Source organism: Mauremys mutica, unplaced genomic scaffold (assembly GCF_020497125.1).
Source record: "Mauremys mutica isolate MM-2020 ecotype Southern unplaced genomic scaffold, ASM2049712v1 Super-Scaffold_100095, whole genome shotgun sequence".
Classification (NCBI taxonomy): domain Eukaryota; kingdom Metazoa; phylum Chordata; order Testudines; family Geoemydidae; genus Mauremys; species Mauremys mutica.
Genome location: NW_025423264.1, coordinates 1,388,229 through 1,404,680, shown reverse-complemented (window position 1 = coordinate 1,404,680; position 16,452 = coordinate 1,388,229). Strand labels below are relative to the sequence as shown.

General features: G+C 53.4%; 3 non-coding genes across 3 annotated transcripts; 2 read left to right on the top strand and 1 right to left on the bottom strand.

Annotated features, from left to right (window-relative positions):
• Nucleotides 1–433: 433 nt before the first annotated feature.
• Nucleotides 434–505, bottom strand: TRNAD-GUC. Its single transcript has one exon. It is a non-coding gene; the product is annotated as a tRNA-Asp (tRNA).
• Nucleotides 506–3,739: 3,234 nt separating this feature from the next.
• On the top strand, nt 3,740–3,812 carry TRNAR-UCG. Its single transcript has one exon. It is a non-coding gene; the product is annotated as a tRNA-Arg (tRNA).
• A 10,235-nt stretch (nt 3,813–14,047) lies between these two features.
• Nucleotides 14,048–14,120, top strand: TRNAK-UUU. Its single transcript has one exon. It is a non-coding gene; the product is annotated as a tRNA-Lys (tRNA).
• The last annotated feature ends 2,332 nt before the right edge of the window (nt 14,121–16,452 follow it).

Genomic DNA, 16,452 nt, shown 5'->3' with positions numbered 1-16,452 from the left:
TCGGGGCGGCCACCTACCTCGCCGGCGGCCACAGGTCTTTCTCAAGTCTCCCCATTACAGTCACAGGTCAAATGCTGAGCAAAGGAAAAAAGACAGGAAGCCAATCCCATGCCTGTCCCTTTTTCTGTCTTCCTCCACCCCTGGACCAGGTCCCTCCCCGTTTGTCTGGGCCATTGTCCTCATGGCTCTGGCCAGCCTATTTCCCTTTGCCGCTCTGAAACGTGCCACACGTGCAGGCCCCGAAGCTGGGCCCGGGGGCGGAAGGCCAGGGAGAGGCTTTGGCTAGGGCGAGCGTGTCTTTGCGAGGTAATTGTCTCTCTGGAGGTGAAAGTCATCAGTGCGGGGTGCGAAGGGAAGTGGCAGTCGAAGGAGAATGCAAGGCATGTGGTGGGCAGGCCAGGGATTTCTTTGTCCCCCCTTCAAAAGGGGTCACCTCCCCATCAGGGAATCGAACCCCGGTCTCCCGCGTGACAGGCGGGGATACTCACCACTATACTAATGAGGAAAGGGGCACGGTGAGTGGCCCCAGCTCCCACAGACCAGCTATGGTCAGCGTACACCTACACCGTCGCATGGGCCCCAGCAGGCAACAGCACCCCTGGCCCTCTTCTGCTTCCCAAAGGCTTTGGCCGCAGCAACAGCCCTGGGAAAAGCCCTGGCCCTCCTCACCTGCCCTTTCCCAGCAGGACGCCTTTCCGGGCCTACACAGCTCCTCACACAACACCCGCCTGGGACCTTGCCCTCCCCTACCAGCTCAGCAGCACCTTTTTTCCTCTCAAAACCTCCTCTTGACACCCTCCCCCTTCCACACTTCACACTCACCTCATCACAAACTCACCCACGGCCCCTTTGGCTTCTCAAGCGCCTCTGGAGGGACGCAGCTTCCCAGGCACGCAGATCCGGCTGATGGCTCCCAAGTGTGCAAGTCCGTCCCCGAGAACTGCCCCATAGGGTGACATTGAAGAAACTGGAAAACGGGACGGGGTGGGGGGTAATAGGCTCCTATATAAGAAAAAGTCCTCCCAGACCGGCCTGTCCCTTTAAACATGGGACATCTGGTCACCCTGGAGCAGCCCCGCACTCCTGCTCCCCGGTTGGTGCGTTTGTAACCCGGGGGCTGAAGCCGACGCGAGAAAGGGAAGTGAGCGAGCTCGGAGCTCTCCGGCGCCACCTGCTGGGAGCAGAGGGCAATGACTGAGCGACGTCCTGGCTAATTTAAATATCACCTGGTTCTCTGCCGGGTGGCTCCACTGGAGAGCTGGGGCGTGGCCTGAGCGTGGCAGCACCTTATTTGCATATTAAAAGCGGCAGTTTGCGGCCATTGGGGTAAAATATGAGTAAGTTTTGGGGTTGGGCCCCACATGTTTAGTGCAGACTGTGGGGAGCTGGGCTGAGCAGAGCCTGCCCCGATGGGGTGTGTGGTCACCCTGAGCTGGGAGCGTGTGGCCAGACATGGGGAAGGGGCTGCGCATCAGGCAGTGGGGGGGGGGTTGGGTTAGTGGTTGTGGAAAGAATAAAGGGTGTCCCTCTTTTTGGGTGTCTGGGCGGGGTTCTCGTTACCTAAGGAAGAGCAGCAGTGGGGGAGGGGAATTGAGACTCTGCTTTGGAGGTTGCTGGGAGTGGGGCGCGACAGGAGTCACCCGGGTGCTGGCTGCTGCTGTGGGGCATAGGACAGGTCGGGGCGGGGCTATCTGGGTGCTTGAGATGAGGGGCGGTTCCTGGTTGGCTGGTGCTGGCCTGCCTAGTGTTTTCTGACAGCTGATCTCCCATTGGCCCTCGTGCAGGGCGGGTCTCTGACAGCTGGTCTCCCATTGGCCCTCGTGCGGGGCTGGTATCTGAAAGCTGGTCTCCCATTGGGCCCTCCCCAACTGACGGTTCTGACAGGCTCATCTCCCATTGGTGACGTTGTCTGACAGTGATGCGGGGCGGAGCCGCCAGGGCCTTGTGCGCTCAGAGCTCAGCGCCGCCTGCGAGAAGCGGCGCGAGGCCGCGCGGGGCCGGGTCCTGCTGCCGGGCGGAGGAACCGAGACCGCAGCAGCGGCGCCGCCTCCCGCCTGGCGAGAAGCCGCAGCGCCGGGGGGGGGGGGTCACAGGGCGCGAGGCGCTTCCGCGCGCGGCTGTTTCCTGCCGGTCGCGGGGTGACGGGTCCTGCCCGGGGCGGCCGGGGGCCGCGGGGTCCCGATGGCAGCTGGGGGCTCTGGCGTCCGCCCGCCCGCGGCGGCTGGGAGCTGCGGGGCCACCTGCAATGGCCGGGGGCTGCGGCTTCTCCTCACACCCCCCCGGTGACTGGGAGCTCCGGGCTCTGCCTGCGGTGTCTGAGCGCTGGGGGCTCCTCTCCTGCCTGGGGCGGCCGGGAGCTCCCGGGGCTTCGGCGCTGCGGGGTCTGTTAGCAATGACATGGGGCTGCAGTGTCCTCCCGCCATCAAGGCCTGTTGGGAAAATCCTGGGTCCATCCGCAGCGGCTGGGAGCTCTGGGGTCCGCTCGTAGGAGCTGCAGGGTCCATAGGCAGTGGGGTGGGGCTGTGGGGGCTCCCCAGCCACCCATGGCTGCTGGGAGCTCCAGGGTCTGCCCGTGGGAGCTGTGGGGAGATGAGAGGTTTGGGGTGGAGGAGGGGGCTCCAGGCTGCAGGGTGGGGCTGAGGGATTCAGAGTGCAGGAGGGGGCTGTGGGTTGAGACAGGGGGTCGGGGTCCAGGACGGGGTGATGGCTCTGGGGTGGAGACAGGGATGATCGGTTCCAGGTGTGGGAGGAAGCTCTGGGCTGGGGCACGGGGGTGAGGGCTCTGGGGTGCAAGAGGGGGCTCTGGGTTTGGGGGGGTTCAGGGCTGGAGCAAGGGGTTGGGGTGCAGACTTACCTCGGGCAGCTCCTGGTCAGCGGCGCAGCAGGGGGGACCTACTGGCCACTTCCAGGGCACAGTGCGGTGCCCTAGGACATGTAGGGACCAGCCTGCCTGAGCCCCGCAGCATGGCTGACCGGACTTTATAACCCAGTCACCCCACTGGGAGCTCTAGGGTCCCCCTGTCACATGTGGTGGCTGGGAGCTCTTGGATCCACCCACAGCAGCTGGGAGCTGTGGGGTCCATCCGTGGTGGCATGGGCCTGTGGGAGCCCCTTCCGACACTGGTGGCTGATAGCTGTGAGGCCCCCACCGGCCGACAGCTCCAGTCTTGCTGCCCCAGGGCTGAGGTGGAAAATGTCACTGAGATCTCTGAAAGTCACAAATTCTGTGACCCCCTTTATATAATCTTAGCCTTAATCGTTGTTGACTGTCTCTCTCAATCTAGTGGTCTGCTCTAGCGCGGATGGGACAGGGAAGACAGACGCTCACCCCCCAGCACAGGTTTGGGCAGAAATGGCTCTTGGGCTATTTGCTGTGCATGCAGAGGACTTGTCCAGGCCGGTGGAGCAGCTCAGCCAGATGAGGAGCTGGAAGAAGGAGACCTGAGCAGCCTGGACATCCCACTTTTTCTCCACAGCCACTGCCTGTCAGCAGGATTCCTCCTTCTCCTCAGTGAGACCAAATCTAAGCACCTAGATAGCTGGTCTGTCCGCTGCACCCCAATCCCTCATGCCTGAGCCTCCCTGCCAAGTCCTGTACCTGGCTCCAGAGAATTGTCTCACATCTCGCTGGGAACTCGACTTCTTCTGCCCAGAGACTCTCGGCCCCACTCAGTAGAGGACCTGAGAAACACAGTGTCTGCCTTTTCCAAAGAAGTGCTTGGAGAGGTTTTGTTCCTGTGACTACGTGGCCTAACGGATAAGGCGTCTGACTTCGGATCAGGTGATTGAGGGTTCGAGTCCCTTCGTGGTTGTGTTTGTGCAGTTTTACCTTTGTGCTGAACGTCCTGCTCCCTTCAGGGCTGGAACCTCTTCTTGGCTGCTCAGGACAATGCTCTGGCTTCAGCTAGAGCCCCAGGAAGGAGTTGGGGGTTGGGTGTCACACAGGCGGGGGCATGAGCCCCAGGTGCTTCCAGTCTCGCCTTTGCCCTTCCTGACTTGCCAAAGAAAATGGGCGGCTGCCCGGGCTAGCGTGTGGAGCAGTTTCCCTCTTCCAAGTGTGCACCTGTCCCTGTGCTTGAGGGGGTTGCTACATAGTGCCTTGGGAGCCTGGGTGTTTCTCTGCTTCTCGCCAGCTGGGGAAAAGCCTCTTGGGGTAAAATCTCCTGCCCCACTGCCAAAGTGAGCACAGAGAGTGGGAACGGTCAGAGGCCCCACCAGGGGGCTGGCCCTGCTTTCCTGCCATCTTCTGATGTTGGCCACAGAGCATCAGCAGCCACCCCGCATGAACGAATGCTGGTCTGTGGGTGGCCTTCAGTGGGGGTTTGGCATGGAAGGGAGCAGGGAGCAGGCTGGCCGGGTGTCTTTGTGCCCATCTGCTGGCCACACATAGGCATGGTCCTGCCCTCCTCTTGCCCTGACCTCAATTGTTCTGTGGCTTTTAAGCCATCCCTTGGAGCCATCTAGGTGCCCAGAGGAGGAGAGGCGCTGGGCTCCATGTGGGAAGAGGAAGAGTGTGGCAGCTACAGGGACCAAAGTTGTGGGTATCAGGTGAAGCAGCAAGAAACCCAACCATCAGGTCAACCCACAGGAATCTCTAGCCAGACTGTTAAGTTCTAGGACCCCACCCTCTAGCGGCTAGTTGGACCAAAGACCTATCTCCAATGGGCACCAGTGACCCAGGAGGAGGAGTAAAAAAACATCACTCTAATTCAACCAGGGAGAGAGTAACAAAGCACATTAAGCTCCAGGGCTTGGCAGCAAACTAATATATCTCCAGGAGGTCCCAGGGAGATTTGAACTCAGATTCCAGGAATCAAAGTCCTGAGCGCTGCCCATTAGACCATGGGACCCGCTGTTGTTTTATTTTCTAGATCCCTGTGACTCTTGGCTGGTTTGCACTCTGCACTTATTGCTTCCCACCAGCAGCTTCCTCTCACAGGACTCTCTCTCCTCCTCCAGCGACTGTGGTCCTGCACTATCAGATCCGCGAGTCCTGCCCTGAGTCCCCGCATGCCCCTGCTTTGTCTCCATTCCCTGCAGGCTGCAAAAATGTCAGGGGAGGCCGCCCCTCCCTTCACTCGGAGCTCCCGCTCATATCGGCCAGCTGCAGCCTCATCTCCTGGAATTCGGCCAGCTGTCGCTTGATCCGGTCGTACAGTCACACGCTGACTGGCTCCCCTGCCTGGATGCTCTTGTGGAAATCCCACAGGCGACGCTGCAGGACTTGGCACTGCTGGTTTCTTTAATGTTGTGGTGTTTGCCCGACTGCTGGAACAAAGCCGCCAACTCCTCCCTCACCGACTCCCACCAATCCCCATGGTTGTCATAGAACCCTCTGATGCTTTCCCATTCAGCCAACACCGCCAGGCCTCACCCCCTGCTCCTTTGTCTTGCAAGCTCTGGATGTTCAGCTTCCAATATCCTCTGCCCTGGGTCAGGGACAGGGGCGGCTCCAGGCACCAGCGCAGCAAGCTGCGGAGGGCGGCCTGCCGATCGCTGTGAGGGTGGCAGTCAGGCTGCCTTCAGGAGGTCCCCTGGTAATGCGGATTAGGCGGCATGCCTGCGGGAGCTCTGCCAGTCCCGCAGCTTCAGCGGAAATTCGGTGGTGGTTACGCCGAAGGCGCGGGACCGGCAGACCTCCCGCAGGCATGCCACCGAATCCACCTTACCAGAGGACCTCCGGCAGGTGTTGGGATAAATCTGTATAACATTATATACTAATGTTAGATGTGTAGAAAGTGTGACTAGAAAGGAGCAGTGTGACGGTGCTGCCCGTGGGAGCAAGCTGAGGCCACTCAATCAGGGTGAACTGCAAACAAAACGGGGCAGACACACCCCAAACGCTGGTGGTTATTCTAAAACTTAGATTTACCAACCAGCACAAAACAGCTTCTGTAGCACCTCACTGGTTACTCAGAATCCAAACCACGCAGTTCCCTTAAAGTGCCCAGCCTCAGGCCTCCATCCAGACACACATGTCAGATATGATGATAATCCCTGAAAATCTGATCTCATCATATAAAAGAAAAGGTTCTTCCAATCCCAAAGGATCAGCCACATACCCAGGTTCAATTATAACTTAGATCTTACCCCAAATACACGCTACAGCCAATTCTTATTAACTAAGCTAAAATTTATTTAAAAAGAAAAGAGACAGAGAGAGTGTTGGTTAAAAGATCAATATACAGACAGACTTGAATTCAATTCTTGAGGTTCAGATGCATAGCAGAGATGAGCTTGTAGTTGCCAAAAGTCCTTTTAGAAATGGTCGAGAAGTTATAGTCCAATTTCCATATTCAGGGTGACTCCAGTCAGTGACTGGGGATCTCAATCCTTATGGCTTAAGGTTTCCCCCTCTTGAAACCCAAAGCAGATCTGAGATGAAGCAGGCTGGCAGGTGAACTCTACAGAGGAACCTCTGGGCTTGCACTGACTAAGGACAACAGCTGTGAGTGGGGTGCAGAGAGGGGGGGCTCATGTTAAAGGGCTTTTGGTTGCTGGACTTACGAACCGTAGGGAGAAGGACACTGCCCAGCTTATTTGAGGGGTGGGTCTTTCCCTCATGGTTTATGTTAATGTGTTGGGGCTGCTGACATGACTTCTGCTAACCCTGGGCTTACATTGCAATGTAGACATACCCTGAGAGGGCATCTATACTGTGACAAAATCCCGCTGGCCTGGATGATCTGATTTGGGCTCCTGGGGCTCAGGTTGTGGGGCTAAAAACTGCAGTGGAGACATTTGGGCTCAGACTGGAGCCCAGACTCGGAGACCCTCACCCCTCGTGGGGACTCGGAGGGTGGGCTGAAGCCCAAGTGTCTACACTGTAATTTTATAACCCTGCAGCACAAGCCCCACAAGCCTGAATCAACTGACCCCGGGTTTGAGAATAGTGACTTGGGTGTGTTAATGGCAGTGTAGACATAATGCTAGGCTATGTCCACACTGCAATGAAACACCCACGGCTGTCCGGTGCCAGTGCAGGCTCCTAGGGCTTGGGCCGTGGGGTGGTAAATTTGCAGCGTAGACATCTCGGCTCAGGCTCAATACCGGGCTCTGGACCCCACAAGGTTGGGAGGGAGTTTAGCAAGGAAAAAAGGTAAAATGGCAGTGGAGTATTACCCTGGACTCAACGGCATTTCTCCATTGGTCTGTCTGCTTTGGGGCAGGGACAATAACACGTCCTGCTGCATTTGTTATTTCAAAGGGCGGTTTAGGATTTTCATTCTCACACACGGTGCACAAAGCAGGACTCAACCCTTGGTGCAAACTAAATGAGCTGCTCACAGGTTCTGGCAGCGACAATGAGCCATTTGGTGTGAGAGCCCAGACCTGCCCCGTCCCAGAGGGAGGGGGTCATCTGCGAGGGGCTTAGAACACTCATCTACCAGCTCCTAACTCCCAAACTTTCAGTAACTCTGTTATCAGTGCCTGTGAGTGTTATTTAAACCATAAGAACAGCCACCCTGGGCTAGACCAAAGGTCCATCTAGCTCTGTATTTTGTCTTCTGACAGTAGCCAATACCAGGTGCCCCAACAGCCAGTCAATAAGGCACCACTGGGAGTTGAACCCAGGATCTCCTATGTACAAAAACAGAGGTTTTAGCCAGCTAACCCACAGTGCCTGCCTGCAACTGAAGTGTCATGTGTGCCCACACCTGACTCCCCGCCATCCCCACCGGGACCTGACAAGCTTTGCTTCTGTTTGGATTCTGCAAAGCAGAGAAGCAGGTGAGGTTTTCCTTGAAAGCTGTGTGTGTGTGTGTGTGTGTGTGCGAATATTTGGCCAGGTCTGCACTACAAAGTTATTTCAGCATCATTATATTGCTCAGGTATGTGAAAAATACACAACGCTACCTCGGTCAACAGCTTGTGGCTGATGCACACACTGCAATACCACGTCTGGCGACAAAACTGCCCTGTTTTGGTGACAAAATAAAACGACCTCGACAAGAGGCCTAGAGCTTTTTGCAGCAAACTTAAAGTGACAAATTGTCAGTGTAAATGTTGCTGGTCATTATATCACCATAACTGGCCTCCACCAGTATCCCACAATGCCTGCTGTGAACTTGCCTGCCCTGCATTCCTGCTATAGAAGCTAGGCCCCTCCCCTTTCATAGCTCCAGAAAGTTCTGACAGCTGAGCCGCTGTCTACACTGGGATTAGGTTGATATAACTGCATTGCTTGGGGGGGGTGTACATTTTTTACACCTCTAAGTAATGTAGTTACACAGACCTAATTTTGTAGCGTAGACCTGTACAAATAATCACTCACCCACACAGCTCCTCTGCTTTACAGAATCCAAACACGAGCAAAGCTTGTCAGGGCCCAGTGGGGATTGGCAGAGAGTCAGGTGTGGGCAGACATGGCACTGTAAATAAGAGCAGGTACCATGGCTTAGCTGGTTAAACCCACTGCGTTGTAGTCAGAAGACCCTGGGTTCAATTCCTAGTGGTGCCTTGGGGAGTGGCTTTTGGGGCACCTGACATTAGCTACTGTCAGAAAACAAGAGCTACATGGATCTTTGGTCTAGCCCAGTGTGTTTTTTCGTATGGTTTAAATTACACTCAAAGGCACTGATAATAGAGTTACTGAAAGTTTGGGAGTTAAGAGCTGGTAGGTCAGTGGTCCAGTCCCCTCAATGCGGTTTCACCATTTCCACTCGCTAAACTCCCTCCCACCCTTCTGGGCTCCTAGAGCAGGGGACTGAGCCTGAGCCTGAGCCCAGACACGGACACTGCAACTTTACTCCAGACTAAGCCGCATGGCCCTGATTAGTGTGACCCGGGCCAGCCAAGGGTGTTTCATTGCACTGGAGACGTAGCCTAACGTTATGTCTACACTGTGATTAACTCACCCAGGGCACCTGTCGCAAAGCCCGGGTCAGCTGACTCAGGCTTATGGGGCTTGGGCTGCAAGACTATAAAATTACAGTGCAGACAAATGGGTTTGAGCCCAACCTCTGAGACCCCACGAGGGGGGAGGGTTTCTGAACCCAGGCTTCAGCGTGAACACAAATATCTGCACCACAGTTTTTAGCCCCTCAACTTTAGCTCTATGAGCCCAAGTCAGATGACCCAGGCCAGCCCTGCTGCCATCTTTATCCCAGGAGAGATGGACTCTAAGGGTACGTCTCCATTGCAATGTAAGCCCAGGTGTGGCATGCTGTGCTCAAAGCAGCACCTGGAAGCCCCATATTCACCACTCTCATATAACGATGACATGGTTTGTACAAAGTCTGCCTGGTGAGGTTTCATTTCAAAAGTCTTGATCTGTTGAACATTAATATCGTGTTGGATTGTGTGTGCTCTCATTGGTTGGGAAGTTATGAAGTTTTGCTCTGTGTGCGTTATTGAGATATGTTATGAGGTTGGGAAATGCCCCCCACCAGCCTTTCAGGTGCGACAAGGGAGGAGCCAGACTTGCTGCTGGCCCATTGAAGGGATCCACATTCCCAAGGACTATCCCAGGAACCGTGTACAATGCAGGCTTCTCTGAGATAGCACAGAGACAATGGACACTGCTTGACTCACATGGTAACAAAGGAGCTTCCTAGCAAGTCAGAAAAAATCATGAAAGGGGGGAAGAGACATCATGACTTGGCCTCTCTCCCCCACAGCTCAGCAGCTGGAAACACACCTGGAGAACAAGGACTGAACTGAACTGATTCAGAAATCAGAAGAGAATAATAACAATAATACTTTCAAACCAAAGTCCCCAAACAGACTAGTATTGGTTTTTCAGCAGAAAATTTTCAGTTTGGGGAATTTTGTTTTCTCAGTCAGACCTTGCCAAGGGAAGCAGGGAGAAAATGTTTGAGTTGCCTCCTTCAGAACAGCTTGGCCTAGACACTAGCTCTGGTTCACTGCTCTGGCCTTGCATGGGTTGAGGGTATTTTAAAAATTTGGGCAGGTCCCAGGGTGTTTGGGGGAGATGATGAGGATATTCCCTTTTGAGATAAAAACTAAGAAATACAGCACTAGAGATTTTTTTTTAGAAATCTTGGATTTAGACATTTTATTCAAAGCAAGGGAGTTTTGTGTTTCTGAGAAGGTTTTTGTTTGCAAGAAGCAACATTGTTTGAACTGTCATTGTACCAAAGGGGGACATGGCTGTCTACAAAGGAGGGGTGAAGACTAAATGCATCTGATAAGTATGGGATCTGAATCCATGCAGACAGAGCACAATGGATTAGCAGTCCACCACCTTAACCACTCGGCCACCTCATCTGAGCTGTCACAAAAGAGACAGGAGGAGAAATCTAAGGCCAGCAGAGATAGGGACACTAAGGAGTTTTTAAATACTAAGCAGAAGCAGGGGCTGAATGAGCTCCCCCCTCACATCTAGTGAGGAGCTGGGGGAAAGACTTCAGGAACAGACCGTGTTTCCACAGACACACCTACTCTGCCTAGCTATGCAGCATGATGGGGCCACTTCCCCAAAATGATCAGTTTTGGCTGGTGGTGGGTTACAAATCACTTTAAGATTGAGTGGAATGAAATGTTATTATCCTTCCTGCATGAGTGAAAGGCAGCAGAACATACCTAGTCGGTCCTGATGGAGGGGTGGGTGGGTGAGGAATTGCTTTTATTGGACTTTGTAGAAGTGATTGAGAACATCACCCTAAACCAGTGATTCCCCAAACATTTCACACTGTGCCCTCTTAGCCATGGCTGTGGCCCCTCGGAAGCTGCAGTCAAGAACCGGGGCTGGGAGTGGGGCTGTTGCTTGCTGGGGAGAGGGGTGCAGACAGAGGTAAGGGGGTCGAGGCTGAGCTGGGAGTCAGGGGCCCAGGCTGAGTGTGGGGTTGGGGAAGAGCTGGGGCAGAGTGGGGCTGAGTGCTGCTCCCTCCATGGGGGCTGGCTCAGGCCCTGAGGTGCCCCCATGAATGTTCCTCTGTGTCCCCCTAGGAGTCATGCCCCACATTTTGGGAACCACTGAACCCTACTCGCTAAGCAGGGGCTAGTGATTCCAAAGCCCAGGGAAAGGGAGAACAAGTGTGGGGCCCCCAGCACTGGAACCATGTGAATGGGCTGCCTGAGAGGGGCAATGGCTGGTGGCCCAGGGAGTTAAGGGCAAAGGGGGCACAGGAGGCGGCAGGAGTTAGGGGTGAAGGAGGTGCAAGGGCTGGGAGTGCAGGAGCTAGCGGTAAAGGGGGAGTGGGGATCGTCCAGGGGCAATGGGGAAGTGCCAAAGTACAAACTTTGCCCAGGGCACCATTTTCCCTAATGCTGGTCTGAGCAAACAATTGGAAATGACCCTTCAGTGAGACCAGAACCATAGTGTAGAAAAGCCCCTTTGTTAAGTGGTGGTGGCTGAGGTCTTAGGGAGATGGGTTAGAAAACAGCAGGCATCTTTCTGTGGAGGTTTGATTCTTGCCTGCTGGGCAAGGCTGGTGTGTGGTGTCTCCATGGCTGTACTTTCAATGTCTGATCTGCCACAGGGAGCCAAGTCTAGACATATTCGGAGGCTCTATGCCAGGGTTTCTCAAACTTCTTTTCACTGCAACCCCCTTCTGCCAAAAAAAACTTACTGCATGTCCCTGGAAAGAGGGACCAAGCTCCTCCACACTGAGCAGAGGCAGAGGAGACAAAGCAAAACAGGGCGCTTTTGTCGCCAGACAGGGCATTGCAGTGTGTACACCAGCCACAAGCTACCGACCTAGAGAAAGTTGTGTGTTTTTCACATACCTGAGCAATATAATTCTGCTGAAACAACTTTGTAGTGCAGACCTGGCCAAAGATTCACTCACACACAGCTTGCAAGGAAAACCTCACCTGCTCCTCTGCTTTGCGGAATCCAAACACAAGCAAAGCTTCTCAGGCCCTGTTGGCGATGGCAGGGAGTGAGGTGTGGGCAGACAGTGTGTTATAGCTACCTACAGGCACCATGGCTTAGCTGGTTAAAATCTCTGTTTCGTAAACAGGAGATCCCAGGTTCAACTCCCAGTGGTGCCTTGTTGACTGATTGTTGGGGCACCTGGCATTGGCTACTGTCAGAAGACAAGATGCAGAGCTAGATGGCCCTTTGGTCTAGCCCAGTGTGGTTTTTCTTATGGTTTAAATAACACTCACAGGCACTGATAATAGAGTTACTGAACGTTTGGGAGTTAGGAGTGGGTAGGTCAGTGGGCCAGTCCCCACACAGACGACCCCCTCCCTCTGGGACAGGGGCAGGTCTGAGCTCTCACCCAAATGCTCATTGTGGCTGCCAGAATCTGTGAGCAGCTTGTTTAGTTTACAGCAAAGGTTGAGTCCTGCTTTGTGCACTTTCTTCCCTCAGGAGAGACCTGGGCACCAGGGCTGCCAGCCAGACAAACACCTTTAAGAGGAGGCGTAACCTGTCAAAAAGTGATCTCCCTCCTTCAGTTCAGTGACACCCTGAAATGTTACTTATCCCAGCAGAGCCAGAGGATTGAAAGCAGCTACATCAAACCCCTGTGTAGCTAACAGGAATGAAGACAAACACTCCCTTGTATCTGAAGTGATGTTTAGTTTTACCCTTTGTTAACTGCAAGACTAAAGGGAAAGGCGGTGGTGGTGCCAGATATTAAGAGTGAAACACGAAACAATCATCATAGTTATGCCCATAGTGACTGCAAAATCTTTCTATATACTTCTTATTATCATCAGTGTATTATTTTGCCCTCAGAGCAGGGAATGTGTCCCTCATGCTGCTTTTAGGCCACTAGGTGCTCTGGAAACAGGAGGGCTCTTAATGTAACCTATAGCACACATGGCCCATCTGGGGACATAGCTCAGTGGTAGAGCACATTCTTTGCATGTATGAGGCCCTGGGTTGTATCTCCAGCTTCACTTTTTCACCCTGCTGCTTTGCTCATGCCCAGAGGGGATGTGGCCCAGCAGTCTCCCTGCAGGAGTTTTAATCCTGCTCAGTGAGGGGCAAGTGCCAATTGCATGGAAGGTCTGGGGTGGTTTCTGCTCCTAAGTCTTCTCTGTACATTTAAGATTCCCACCCACTGTGCTGCTTGGGACAAGGGTAGATGAGAAGTGCGAATCCTCCAGCACTGGAGGGAAAGGTCCCATCTGCAAAGACTGAGAGGCAAAGACTAGACTTATTTCTTGTCTGGACCCAATCTTTTCACCTGGTATAGCCCTTGTTCCAGCTCAGGTGATAGCTAGGGGATGTCTCATGACTGCAGCCATGTTTGTTCAGTTCCACCCCCTTATACAGCTTTGGTACAAGGCAGGAATTTTTTGTCTCTGTCCTGAGGAAGAGCCCAGGTTTAAGATGGATTCCTGTACCAGGTGACATGGTCACATGTCCTGTGAGACCCCCCAAGCCTTCATTCTTCCTGGCCTGACTCACAGATGGTGCAGGACAGAGCCATCTCCAGTCAATTGTCCTGGTTAATGGGAGCCATCAAGGGTCCAAACCACTATTAATGGCCCACACTTTGCATCATTACAACAGGACCTCAGAGTTATAGTTCATAGTTCTAGTTTCAGATCCAAGAATGATCGGTTCATACAAATAGGATGAACACACACACCGTAGATTATAAGCTTTGTAATGATACTGCACAAGAGACCTTTTGCATGAAGCATAGTCCAGTCACTTTATATTCACACTCATTAGCATATTTTCATAAAATCCTATGGAGTGCAACGTCACAGCAGGGAAAGGGTTTTACTGCAGCACCTGGGAGCAGTTGAGTTTCATGTTCAGGTTGTGGTATGAGGTCCTCCAGTTTTCTCGTAAGCACACAAGGACCTTAGCGGGTGCTCTTGATACAGTAATTGCCCAGACATGATAAAGTGATGGGGATTGCATTTTCCTTTTTTATTTCTGTATTTCCAATGACATTTCTGTTTGTGATTTCATTTTGCTTTGTATAACTGTGTTTTCTCCTGGATTTGATATTTAACGAAAAAAAGAATACGGCCTCAGGGCTCCAGATGGAGGAGCAGGCTGGGGCTAGGACTGCTAAGAGAGTGAGAGTAGCAGGTTTTCTGTATTGTTTCCTGCCCTCATTTTTCTTGACTAGTTTCTCTTCTGCATGAAATTTGCATTTTTAAAACGCGAGCCTGGCTAGCTCAGTTGGCAGAGCATCAGACTTTTAATCTGAGGGTCCAGGGTTCAAGTCCCTGGTCAGGTAAAGAAACACTATCCCCCAGGACTTTCCTTTACTTTAGTTTCTCCTTTTCAGGGCACGGCCTTTCCTAGGAAGGGCAGTTTACTGCCTGGGACTGAAGGTGCTACTGCCTCACCTGTCCACTGGCCTCACAGTCTGGAGGAAGAAAGGCCTCTGGGCCTGCAGCAAAGTGCTGGGTGCTGACTTTTTGAGCAAATGCAGGGCTGGTCACAGAGGCATGTTCCCACTGAGTCCTCCCTGCCAGAAAAAATTGTCCCCACAGACAGGGGCGGCTCCAGGCCCCAGCACGCACGTGCTTGGGACAGCAAGCTGCAGCAGGTGCTCTGCTGGTCGCCCCGAGGGCGGCAGGCAGGCTGCCTTCGGCGGCATGCCTGCGAAGGGTCTGCTGGTCCTGCAACTTCGGCGGACCTCCTGCAGGCAAGCCGCCGAAGGCAACCTGCCTGCCGTGCTTGGGGCGGCAAAATGCCTAGAGCCACCCCTGCCCACAGAGTCCTCCCTGCTGGAAGTCGACAGTAATCAACACGTGCTCTGCTGGTCCCATGGTGTAAGGGCAGCACTCAGGACTTTGAATCCTGCAATCTCAGTTGAAGTTTCCGTGGAATCTGAGAACAATTCCTGTGCCACAAACCCTGCGGGGCCTTCCAAGGCTCTGTCTTGCTTTCTCAAAGGCCATGAAAGCCACTACAAAAGGGTTTTTTTCTCCTGCTGATAATAGCTCACCTTAACTGATCACTCTCGTTATAGTGTGCATGGCAACACCCAATTTTTCATGTTCTCTGTGTGTGTATATATATATATATATATATATCCTGCTGCTGTATTTTCCACTGCATGCATCCAATGAAGTTGGTTTTAGCCCAGGAAAGCTTATGCTCAAATAAATGTGTTAGTTTCTAAGGTGCCACAAGTACTCCTTGTTCTTTTTGCAGATAAATTTATGAAGGTTAAGTCCATGAATGGCTATTAGCCAGGATGGGTAAGAAATGGTGTCCCTAGCCTCTGTTTGTCAGAGGGTGGAGATGGATGGCAGGAGAGAGATCACTTGATCATTACCTCTTAGGTTCAATCTCTCTGGGGCATTGTTGGCAGATAGGTTGTGAGGTTGGATGGACCCAGTATGGACATTCTTATGGTCTTATGAAGGGAGGGGCAGAGGCCTATGACAGAGTTTCTGTAGTGTAGTGGTTATCACATTTGCCTAACACACCAAAGGTCCCTAGTTCAAAACCAGGCAGAAACATGTGGGCTTAATTTTCCCAGCTCCTCCTGGCCTGTCCCTGCTGTTGTAGTAGCAGCAGTGATTTCTATGCTCAGAAGGTCTGTTGTACTTCCCCTGCTCCCACTTTTGTCTCCTCTCCCTCTCTGAATGCCTGTGAAGTAGCTTTTCCCATCCCGCTCCCTCCTGGAATGCTCCTGGGATGAATGGGCTGGTTGAAGAGCAGAAGAGCTTCCAGGTAGACAAGGTGTCTGGGACTCTAATTAGGCAGTGATCACACACCCAGAGCATGGACACTGCCCAAGGTGGAGTGTGACCAACCAGATGCAGCCAAGTCATCTCTAGTCACAGGCCATGAGGTGCAGGTCCTTAAAAGGGGAAGGGCCCTGTGCTCAGGAGAGCACTCACAAGCTTGTACCTCCAGTGAATGCCCTTTGCCCGGACCACCTGGCCAGTGGTTCTCTGCGTTGCATTTCATTGTGCCTCAGAAAGACTTACCTTCATCACACCATCCATAGCTGCGCTGTGGGACACTTACCTTGCAGAATCCTGACATCTCCAGTGCTGTGCCTGTCCTGGGAGCGTGAGTATGCAAGTGTGAGTGTGACACCTCCCCCCCCCGCTTCTTCTTTTGAGCTTAGCTGTCATTATAACAAACGTGCTGCTTTCTGCCAAACTCTGGTGGGTCATTAGTCCTCCCTACACTTACTGACTGACCCAATTTCGGGTAACACCTGCGATAACCCCAATCCCTGCATGGCAGAGGGTGGTGAAATGACCTGAGGAAAAAGCCTTGGCATCAGCAGGGGAAAGCTAGAGGATCTTGGCCAGTCACCTTTTGAAGCCTTGTGGCTTGGTCTCCTCTGCCCTTGGAGATTGGCCTATGGCGGCCGGCTCTTCCTGCTGGCCTCCTCTGTGTGACTTGCCAAAGGAGGGAGTGAGGTAGGAATGGGGCAAAAGAGGAAAGTCGAGCTGAGGAAGGCAGGGCAGAAGCTAAGCGCCTCAGTGCAGCTAAGTGGGGTTAGTAGAGCGTCACCAGTCGTTCTGCAAAGTCTGGGGAGGTGCGGTTGGCTGCTGGGAGGCAGAATCCTGTGCCTGCCTCTTCGCTTCCCAGGGATG